We start from the raw sequence: 12,500 nt of genomic DNA, 5'->3' as shown, positions 1-12,500 counted from the left end.
TCACATTGGACGAAGATGATGTTTGGGTGTGTGTGTGTGTGTGTGTGTGTGTGTGTGTATATATATATATATATATATATATATATATATATATATATATATATATATATATATATACACACACAATTACATAATAAACTGTTAATTTTAAACTCTGAAGAAGTTCCAATCAACCAAGGGATGAAAGCGCTAAGTTTTAAATAAAACATTTTAAATAAAGGAAGAAACAACTTCATTCTTTGTTATTTGGTGCTTAGTGATTTGGTACAATTATGTTGGTTTTTCATGGTTCGCCTTTACTTCAGATAGGGTCTTGGTTTATCCAGTCTCGAAAAAGGAATTGTTTGTACCTCTGGCTTTAGTTTTTATGGGTTTATGCACAATAACCTTTCACACCTTTCCCCAAAATTTATCATTTGATCACTTAATGCTATAGATCATTTAAGCATGTACACATCAATAAATTTAAGATACTTAAATTTTCTTGTGTGTCTTTCAATAATTTATTTATTAAGGTTCCTTCTTAATGACTAGGCAGTTGAAAATTTTCAGTAAGATATGTGATTTGTATTTTTTTATGAGTTATTACTTTAATAGGAATTACTGCTGTTGCCTTGTCTTTCAGAGATCAAACTTGCAGGCACCAAAGTCAGAATCCTTGATTACCTTTTTAATCACATTTTAATAATTCTGTCCATGTGTTCTATCTCTTCTAATATTTGAAGGTGGTGAGGCACATGCCATTTCTATTCATGTCTAAGAAGCTTACATATTTCCATCATGATTGAAGCTATAAAATGTCTACCCTTCTCATTCTGTTTCTGTCTCTTTCTGTTAATTCATGAATACCCCATTGGGAGAAGATATGAGTCCAGAATAAGTCAAGTCAATATTTAAAAGCATTAATATCTGCTATTTATTTAGAAAACATACCCACCAGTATTCAGTAATGCAAACAAATATTTCTTCTTGCCTTTTCTGTTGATAAAGGTGACTAAATCAAATGAGGTCCATTAACAAGGTCCTCCAGTTGGCTGCAAATCACTTAGTTTAGATTTTATTTCAACAACATTGTAACAAAAAACATAGTAAACATTGTTTGAACTAGGTTTCTATAATTTTATACATCACTGACCACCATTACTTTCTGAAATCAGGAAAGCTGTTCTTTGTATTTCATCAGTGACTGACCAAATACTGTTTTTGTATTAATATTTTTTTCACGTGTTATAAAGAGGAATCCAGCTTTCACTTTTCTAATCTTGAAAGAACAGCACACCATTTTGTAGCACTATATCCACTTTCCGAAACATCTGCTCACCAAACTATAATTTCTTTGTCCTTCTCTTTAGTTAGGTATGTTTGTAAGTCTTTTAAGTATTTGAAATCACTTACTGCACTTAGATTTCTTGTGAAGACTATATATATATCATTCTCATGTGAATAAACAGTTTCTTTAGCTTACTGGTGTGCCTTATTATTATTTTGTGACCCATATGCTATATTCTTTTTTGGAGCCTTTACTTTAAACATAAAAGTACATTCTGATTTATCTTTATGAAAAAAATTAATTTAAACTTTTCCCTATACAAAATCTGTTTGAATTCCTAGTTCTTAAAACCACTTAATTCCCATATGATAACATATAATGCCATTGGCTGGACAACAAAAACACAATCATAATAAATACTGATGCCTTTCCAGCAATTTACATTCTCTACTCTATTAACAACTTCTCTCTCTGGTCTATGAATAACTAATAGCTAAAACATTTGGTTTCATTGTTTCTTTCATGGAAGATGTCCACAATGTATGTTTTGTTTTAAAATAGTCATACCAAAATTGACAACCAACTAAGAACATAGCTATGGGATCTTTTATATTTTTTACTATCCTTATATGTGTAGTCATGCATACATCATATTCATGATTTTCTCTTTTAAGTTTATCAGTGATGCCATTGTTGGTTGTAATATTGCTTCTGCATTGATAGTTTAGCCTCTAATAATAAAACCCATTCTGTCAATCTCTGAATACTCAACCATGCCACCTTTCCTGAAAACAAATATTTTATAGGGGAGTGATTTGTTTGTCTGGTTATCAGATAAAAGCCAACTAAACAGTATTTTTATTTATTTATTTTTATTTTACTACCCAATGTGTGGCTGCAAAATCTTAACTACAATTATCCATTGTCTTTTTATGTCATCCATCACCTTAAGAAAAATATTTCAGAATATAATTTATTATTGGGATTAATTTGTAATCCCTAACCAAGGATTCCCCAACATCTAATCCCAACCCATCCCAAAAGCTACATGTCACCACATCTACTTTTACCTTTAAACCTGTGCTCACATCCTATATTAAACTTATCTTAAACAAACTCAAAGCATGCTGTACTTCAGCAGATGACCTTCCAGGAACATACCTTAAAATAGTAGCCAATAGCATTGCCTGTTCTGTCTCAATCCTTATAATTAGGTCAATCCAGAAATCCAACATTCCCGCTCACTGGAAATAAAATCACACATTATCCCTCTACACAAAGAAAGAAATTCAACACTCATTACTAACTTTAGACCTATAGCAATCTTATATTCCCTATTGAAATACTTGAAATATTTATTCAAAAACAATTGCTAAATTATCTCCTGCAGGAAGAACACCTATCTAACACACAGCACAACTTCTTTTTTTCCCATAGTACTAACACTGTGCTTCTAATCTTTATAGATACTGTCAATAAATGTAGTGATAATAGCAAGCTAGTCTCCTCCTTATTTCTAGACTTGTCTAAAGCTTTCAATATGGTTTGGCATGGCAAACTTCCACTTCAAATGTCCTTACCAGGTCTATCTCAGCCAAAGCTCCTATGGTTTAAAAGTTACTTGTCTGATAGATATCAGTATCAGTCAGTAAAATGGCAGTCTAATACCTCTCTACATACCTCCCCGTTACAACAGGTACATCACAAGGCTCTAACCTCGGTCTCCTCCTCCTTAACATTCTCACCAACAGCTTCCACATATCCATACAACAGTCTTCCCTAATACAATACACAGATGACTACACACTCATATGCACATTAGGTAACCTGGCACATCTCAAAAAAAAATACTCAGGAAGCTTTAACATCCACTGAAACATGACTATGTAACTCACAACTCATGCTCAATCCCCCCAAAAAAACTACTTCTTTTTTACCCCCTAATCTTTCTCTCTCTCTCACATGGAAAAAAAACAAGATTTAAAATCTTCTGCCTTAATAATGTAACCATTAAAGTCACTTTTCATAGCAAATTATATCCATATCTTAAATTTGATCTGCAAATTAAAAATTACAGTAAGAAACTTCACCAAAATCTAGAGATGCTTTAAAGAGCCAAAAAACGCAACTAAAACTACACTTGCCACTACTTATCTCCTCCCCTCAATATTTTATGGTGCTTCCATACTTACTAACCTCCAGACATCACAAGAAGCAAAACTTGAACAGTGCTATAATAAAGTATCTAAAATTTCAGGAAATACTCCTTTCAGAACCCACCACTGTAAAGTACTAAAAAGCCTAAATTGGATAGAACTACTCCAAGAACAAAAACTAGAAACACCATAATAAATAACAGTTAAAACCAGGGTAAAAGCAGTTCATGAAGGATGCTAATTCCACATGGTCCCATATACATGTTTATTCATGAACTTACCAGATCAAGCTCTTTCATCAAAATGTTGGCAAACTCAGACTAATACATGCCATCTTCATTAACTTTACAAAATGTTTGACCTGGTTGATCTTAATCTGTCACTTCAGTCCCTCAGTGCTTTAGGAATAACGCAAAAATCCCTGGACAAGCTTAAGGAATTTCTTCTCTAATGTATCCTTCTCTGTAAAGTTAGGTACATGTGTTACTCAGTGGTCCTCAAGGATCTGTCCCATTTTCACTGATCTGTCTTCATTAGTAGACTCCCTCCAAACTTCCCCAACTACCACTCATCTTATATGCAGATTAAATGATTATATATGCAGTTCTTTGTACATCATATTTAAAAATAGAAAAATACCTGCCCTACTATCCATTTGGCTTCAGAAAATATACATTATACTAAACATAAACAAGAAAGAAAGAAGGCAAAAGCTGTGATATCTAAAACTCATAAAAATTTTGCACTGGTATCACCCATGTAATAATTATGATAAACCACAGACTACAACCAACTTCAGGCAACTAGATATTTAGCTTGACCAACTTTCAGTGTCATGTTAACATAATAAGGGTCAAAACAAACAGAGTGATCTTATGGTCACTAAAGATTTTCCACTTTATATAACAAGAAAACAGATGTACAACAGGTGAAGTGATCGTCCAAACGCAACATGGATATTTCCTCCCTATCATCACTAGACCATCAGCAAAAAGTCTTTATTCCTTACAAGCAGTTATCAAACATATTTGTGGGTTTATTACTCAGTCCCCCCAAAGGAAATTTTTGTTTCCTCATCCCTCTAGTTGTACAAAGGATTACATTATATTGTGACATTCCAAGTTTCTTTATCTGTCTTTGTATGATTGTGCAACCTCTCTTATCAAATATGCATATGATGAATAATGTTTTTTTTTTTCATTCTCTGGATTGTATTATCTTGTGCTTGTCAAGTGTTCATATTGTTTGCATTCGCTGGGCTCACCTCTAAAATGTCTAACTGGATCAGTTCTCTATCCCAGAAAGTAAATTTAAATCAGTCAATCAATCGGTCACTCAATCAATCATCAGAAGCATGAGAAGACCCTTGAAAGAATGTTTAACTTATTAGAATTCGTATAGAGTAATTTAACATGCAGTTTCTGTGAGGTGGAGCGGTGAAGGGTTGTGCAGTTTGTGAGTGTCAAAAAATGTCAAACTTTGTGAAAAACATAGCTAAACAAATATTCAAATAGAATAAAATTGCAGGTAGGGATATGGCTATTACTCATTATTTTTTGGGCTTTGTGGCTCACTATTTATTCATTCAACTATTTACCATGAATCACATAAAAAGTACCTTAAGTTTGGCCCAAGCATTTCTAAACCCAGTTGTGACTCTGCTGTCACTCTCTGCAATTACAAGACCCTGTCAAAAGTACATCAGTCTCTGGCATTAATAGCCAGCACAATTATAAACACATCAAGCTCTGGTACTGTACTTCATTATTGCAAGAATTTAAGTTACATATTGTTTTGCAAAAGGAGGGTTCACCAACACTCTGCTTGGTAAAACTGAAAGAAGGCTACTTTCTCAAAGAATGTCAAACAAAATATTTTTGTGGAGTACAGAGAACTCCACAACTGTCTCGCACCCCAATACTTAATATAACTGGCAAATGAGGCTTCCTTCATTGCAAACCTCAGAGTGAATTCTCCCCACACATTCTCATAAACAGGCAGATAGACAGACAGAAACAAAAAACCCACAAACATACACAAGCATACGCACATATAGCCACAATACTTGCAGAAACACACGCACACAATTATTTATTTTATTTATTTAACATTTGTTGATTAGATAAGTGATATGGTTTGTTCCAAGGACCCTTTTCAGCCTTGACCTGGGCCAAACAGGCAAATACTGTAACTAGGACTGCAATGCAAACTTTCACACAGAATCATTGCAGTCACACAAAATGCATTATAATTCAATGCAGCATCCATCGTTTGAGAAATGTAGAATGAACAAGCACAGAATGAGATGCACTGCTTAAAGTCAACGTAGATGCTTGTTATATATTACTTGGTCTGATAAATCCTGGACACATGATGTATTACTTAAATTGATAAATCAGTATATATATATATATATATATATATATATATATATATATATATATATATATATACTGATTTATCAGTAAATAAGTATATATATATATATATATATATATATATATATATATATATATATAAAAGCAAAATAGCAACAATATCATAAGAATGAAAATTCTTGCTATTGAGTGCTGAATGTTCAGAAAAGAAAAAAAAATAAAGTGAAGGTGTAGACAAACATTTTATATTTATTTTTATTTATTTGAGATTAGTTAAGCTGGTTAGTCTAACTGGGTAGAGACCCCTTTTCAGTAGAGACCCAAGGAGAAAAGCTCCACAACATAGCAAAAGACAGAAAACAACAGTAGATAACAGTTATAAATTACTTAACAGGATTGTAAAAATAACAATTGTAAAATTACTAACAGGATAAACAAGATTTAACAATATGAGAAAAACAATATTATTTCTTTTTGTGCAGGAGAGACAAGAGAATAATAATAATAAAAAAAAAAACAGACCCCGGGATTCATGAACATTGCGCCAGGCGGACGCATAGCGTAGGCGTTACAATGCCAAATATGGCCGCCGAGCGATTCAGGTACGATCCAATTCCACGTGCACTACCGGCATGCGCCTGATCTGCGCCGCCTCCGGCGTAGGTATGCTAAACACCCCATGTGCAGTGTTGCACCATGCAAATGAAGGCATATAGCGATCCACGAAGTGGCGCAGGCGTAGCATAAGGGCACGGCAATGTAAACCAAAAAAAAACGGTTTACATTTACCCAAACATGACATAGGAGTAACGGAAGGCTGTCAACATCAGGTATCACACAGTTGCCACATGCCAATGGCGAAAGACACAGAGAATGTCACAAGAAAACATGCACAACACGTAAACAATGACATAAATGGTATGTCCACAGAAACACACAGCAGAACCCCTGGACATGTCCGCGGAAGTTGCGAAACAATGAAATAATATGACAATGTCATAAAAGAGCAGTGTAATACACATCAGCTTCAAAGACACAATACACCATGGTATGCATGGAAAGCCACATCCACGGTGCAAGGGTTGCCAAGGAGTCACGGCAGTGTTCGGCACGGTAACTATGAATTAGTAGTCAATGCCATGCAAATGAGGCAGATGATACTGAATCGCAAAACCCCGCGTAAGGCTGGACCAAATGGCGCAGCGGTAATACACCGAGGAGTGGCTCAGAGGGAATACATGTCAATCGCAGAGGGGTGTGCCACTGTTGGAGGAAGTATATTGGAGCCCAGCAAACATGGGCTGTACATCGCACATCACAGCAGCAGGACCAGCGTGTGGGGAAATAGTTGAGCTGAGAGCACACAATGCGCGCAGAGATGCATATGCACGAGGATGACTACGTTCCCTTAACCCAGTCATGTGACGCCTGCCCCGTCAACATTAACGGATACAGGAAGGTGATGCTGATAATATGAGGAAATGCGGAAGCAGTGAAATTGGAGTAGTAATGAGCAATCAACACCAATCAACCCACGAAGGCCAATTGGCGGCAGCTGACAACTCTGCATGCAGAAACCTGCAAAACGGGATAGGGGAGGCATATGAATGCAAAGAAAGTAGGGGAGGTAGCAGAGTGCAAAGAGTGAAGAACAGATACAGCAGATCCAAGTAGACAGGCAGCATAACGGCGGCTGCAGACAAAACGCACGATATGCCGTGTCCCAGAAACTACACATGACAGGGCTCTGCAGGATGCAAGCCAGGAAATAGTAGGCGCAACGTGCAGAAACAGTAAGGTAAGGTCGAAAGCTAATACAATACAGGCAAGAGTAATGCAACACCAAAGGCACCAGCGCTGCAGTGCCAATGGTAAAACACGGAAGATAATCCACAGATACGGCCGCACAGACACATCCTATGACATCACTGGGTGGACAGCACAACAGTATAAAGTGTGAATGCACACAACACACAGCCGTGTATTCCCAAACGCCGCACTCTAGGGTGTAAACACACGGGGAACTTTTAAAATGTACATGTTGGGTGCCGTGGCCGTGATCCATCAGCATGTGTTAGAGACAGACGGAGTTGCGGAGGAGGGTGCCGACAACTACCGTAGGCCTCAGAGGAGAAGGAGAGTGTTCAGACCAAGGGTAACCTACCAGGGGCTACAAGACCTGGAGATAGTAGAGCGTTACAGGGTGGATAGGGACATTCTACAGCAAATAGCGGAGCTGTGCCGGCCACGCCTGAGAACAAGAAGCAACAGAGGGGAGCCCATCCCAGTGGACACAAAGGTATGTGTAAGCTTGCAAATACTGGCCACAGGTACCTTTCAAAGGCCAACTGGGGATATAATGGGTATCTCACAGGCATCAGCATCCAGGGTACTACACCAGTTTCTGGATGCCATGTTACCACATGCCAATGAGCATATATACTTCCCCAGATCTCAGGAGGAGTTGGCTAGCAATATGTGCCACTTCCACCGTGTGGCACAATACCCAGAGGTACTGGGTGCGATAGACTGTACGCACATACATATCAAGTCACCACCTGGGGAGCAGGTTAGACGCTACATAAACCGCAAGGGATTCCCCTCCATCAATTGCCAGGTCGTGTGCAATGTGCAGGGCATTATCATGGATGTGTGTGCTGGCAGCCCTGGAAGCTACCACGACTCCCATATCTGGCATGCCTCACAGCTGTATCAGGTATTCGCCAGGGGGGACATCACACAAGGCCACCTTGTGGGGGATGCTGGCTATGCACTGGAGCCGTGGATGATGACTCCCATCAGAAATGCACACACACACATGCAAGAACGCCATAATGAGGCACACGCACAAACCAGAATAATCATAGAGCGTGTGTTTGGGATGCTGAAATCGCTGTTCCGGTGCTTGGATACATCCGGTGGAGCCCTGCAGTACTCTCCAGGCACATGTGCCCACATATTCATAGTATGTGCCATGCTACATAATATGATCCTGCGGAAGCAGCTGCTGCAGGGACATAATGGTGAAGGGCCACAAAGCCCACCACAACTGCCAAGGCCAGTACAGGCACAGAGGGTTCAGGACCATGAACACACTGTGCCAGCCCCAGTAGGCAGATGGAGGCGTACCCAATATGCCTATGCCCTGGCAAAGAGGGAACGTATAGCACATACTCTGACAGCGTAGGCCCCATGGACTGACACCTCCCTACCTGCACACACAGTGAAATGGACGGCACACAAACATGGCCACCCATAAAGTGTACCGTATGGGTGGCCCCATGTGTGACTCCAACATAGGCAGCACCCAAACACTGCACATCCAACAGGTAGCGGAGCATGGAACGCCAACACCTGAACCGTATGTGGGCCCTACAGCAGACGGCATTGCTGTATGCTGCCATGTTTGCTGCACGGTGTATACATATAGACATGTACATATGTGCATAAACAGATATGGAGATAGATATAACCACACACATAGAAATATATGTACACATATACATATAAAGTACAACAGGTAAGACAGGGAATGAGAGGAATGCAAGGTGACAGAGAAGTAACACGCAATATCTGTACATAGTAAACATAGTGAACTACAACCTGAGCATCCGGGAGGTTTAACAGAACAGGAAATCGCCACCCATGGAAAGCTCAACATATCGAAATGCATAACCGCGAGTCGGGATGATCGCCAGGCCACAGTACAGTAACAGTACATGTGCGGGTAATACTATGATGATATGAGGGTGGAGGTAGACACTGCCGCCGGTGATGCGGGCCACACAGGTACTGTGTGCAACCATCCCTGTGACTGCCGCAGTATGTGCACGTGTGCGGTGACGGTGCTGTGTGTTCCGCTGTGCAAGTGTAATGTGTGTGCCACTGTAAAATGTGTATGTTGGTGCCATGTGACAGGCAGAGTGGAACAACATGTGTAGGCATACAGTATAGGAACCACAGGCGTATGTACACCAGTACTCCCAAAGTAGTACTGAGAGCCCCTCCCTGGCTAGGCGTGTGGCGACGTATAACGATGCAAAGTGAAAATGTCCCAGAATGTACCACAGGAATATAGCCAACGTGAAATGGAAAGGACGTATGTAGAAAACCTGACCGTATGTATGACACCGATATGCTAATTGCAAAATGATACGTCGGCAAAGTCACACAGCAATAGCTATGTACCGCGGAAATACGCATATGCTACCCCGGTACTGATCGTGGCCACGTATCGGCCCGTAAACACCGCTGTGTGTTCCACAAGTGTCAAACAAGCAATCGCCACCTGAAGAGGTGGCAACCACTAGCAAATAGGCCGTACAAAGTACAGGATCACAATGACTGTAAATATCCGGGACAGAATGACAATGGATAGTCATCGCATTACAAACAACCGCAGATATACCACCGATGTGACGGAGGAATACATGCAGGAAGCACACACGCAGGTGATACCAACACCACATGACAACAACACTACCTACACCCCCACAACAACAGACAAGTAACTGCCAACTTCCCAGGCATGGATGGAGCACACAGACAAGCATACCGTGTATGTAGAGATGCAAGGCCCACAACCCGTATCCGTCACCTACAACCTCCGATATTCCCCATCGCACATATCAAAGGGATACAAGCCGTAATAGCAGCACAAACATACAGGCAGTCAATGACAGCTGCATAACCGCAACATCTCGCGTGGGAAACACTATCAACAGCGGATGCATACTTGCATCCGTTGTTTAAAGGAATACAACAGCTATGTTACACATCCGAATGCAAGACGCCATCAACATATGCCGTCAGGACAGGGACACCCACATGTCGAACAGAATACCATACCCAACACACACAATCCACGGCTAACACCAGAGCAAAATTTACCTGACGCCACACATAGTGGCTGCAGTTACACATAACACAACACAATACAGACCATCCCCACGAAGGTAGGGCAAACAACCAATGCCCAGGTGAGGAATGCAACCATGCCCTAGTTACGACGCGTAATGTACGAATGGAGTAGATGCACAGGTGATATGCGCATAAGTACACACTGAGGAACAGCCATTGGTGTGATGAACCCACATGTTGCAGGTAACGACGGATATAAGGATGACTCCCGGGATATTCAAACCGTATGCTCATACCAAACTACAACCTACAAACGGATATAGTGAGAAAACACAATAGCGAGACACGTAACGAAAATGGAAGCAAACACAGAAAGGTATGTAGAACCCACGATATGTACGGGTGTGTAACGCATGATGTGTATGATGAAGCTGCACTGTATGTGAACGGTGTTAGTAAGTAAGGATACTTGTACATAATGCAGAGAGTGGTGAAAGGTGGTTATGTAGTGCTATCCTGCTGAGCATACCAATGACTGTGGACACCGTGTGCACAGCAGTGGGACATCATGTATGCAGCCGGGATAACACAAGGACTGCCACAGGGGGGAAGAACACAGAACAATGCCACACCACACGCCGATGCTGGCAGTGGATGCCCAACAAGGAAGTGCCATAGCAGGGGATAGGACATGTATGTATACTGTCACAGCACACATGTGTATGGGCATATACCATCGATGTCATACGTAATGTGCTCACGACGTGCACGTATGCCTTGCAGTAGGGGATACTATGTCAACTATGTGTAATGTAAAGCTGTCATGGTGGATATGACAGACATCATACACAGTATCACAGGCATATCATGCATAATGGAGTTATGGCCTATTGGTATGTACAATAACAGGATATGTATGGCCTGTACATATGGGACAGAGTAGTAGCATAATAGCCAAACAAAATGGAAGGAACACCAAGTAACCATGGATAAACAATCTGTAGCAGGTGCAATGTGGGCAACAATGAAGTCCGGCAGGTCCATGTGTAAACACATGTGCAGTGGACACAGTAGTGTCACCTCCCCATGGTAGTGTCCAGTGAACAGAAGAGGTGGGTGTCAACTGCATGTCTACACAGTACTGCTGCTGTGGTGGTACCATGACTACGTGTCACTCAAAAAGCAAGGGAGCTATCACATGAACAGTGCCACTGTGTGTCCCTGTGGGATGTGCACAGGACCTATGTTCCTCAGCATGGTGAGTGTTGTGTCTGCGTAAGTAGCACAGAAGCCCAGACCATGCAATGTGGCATGTGTGCACATATCCATGACTGGTGCGTTCACACTGCCCACTGCAATTGCCATGTATGAGTACTACATGCATCAGTAATGTGGCGGACATGGTCCATGTCAGAGCAGAAGACACCCCTGTGTATGTGGTATGCAGATGTGTACAGATGTGTTACCCGTCAGTCAGCTGCATATGTAAACTGTCTGAGCCTGGCACACATCATGGCATGATAATGCTGTGCCATGTAAAGTCATAGCCGTCGTGGAAGGTACACCACGAATGTGGTATTGTAACCCTGCCCGTGTGTAGATGTGTCTATGCCACAGGTACAATGGCTAGCTATGTACCAGCAACATACACAGTACAGATAGGTTCATAGGTTCATAGGTTCATAGGTTTATACTAGGCTATCTGCCCTAAGGCATTTATAAGCCTAGCCAAATTATTATGTAACGCCACCTTATATGAAAAATACTGTGCCCATTAGTTTGTTGTGCCTCTGTCCAGCAGTGACCCAGAGATGATTCCCGGGGTAAACCTCGATT

Source organism: Protopterus annectens, chromosome 11.part0 (assembly GCF_019279795.1).
Source record: "Protopterus annectens isolate FY-2018-M chromosome 11.part0, PAN1.0, whole genome shotgun sequence".
Lineage (NCBI taxonomy): Eukaryota > Metazoa > Chordata > Ceratodontiformes > Protopteridae > Protopterus > Protopterus annectens.
Note: the sequence above shows the minus strand (reverse complement) of the source record.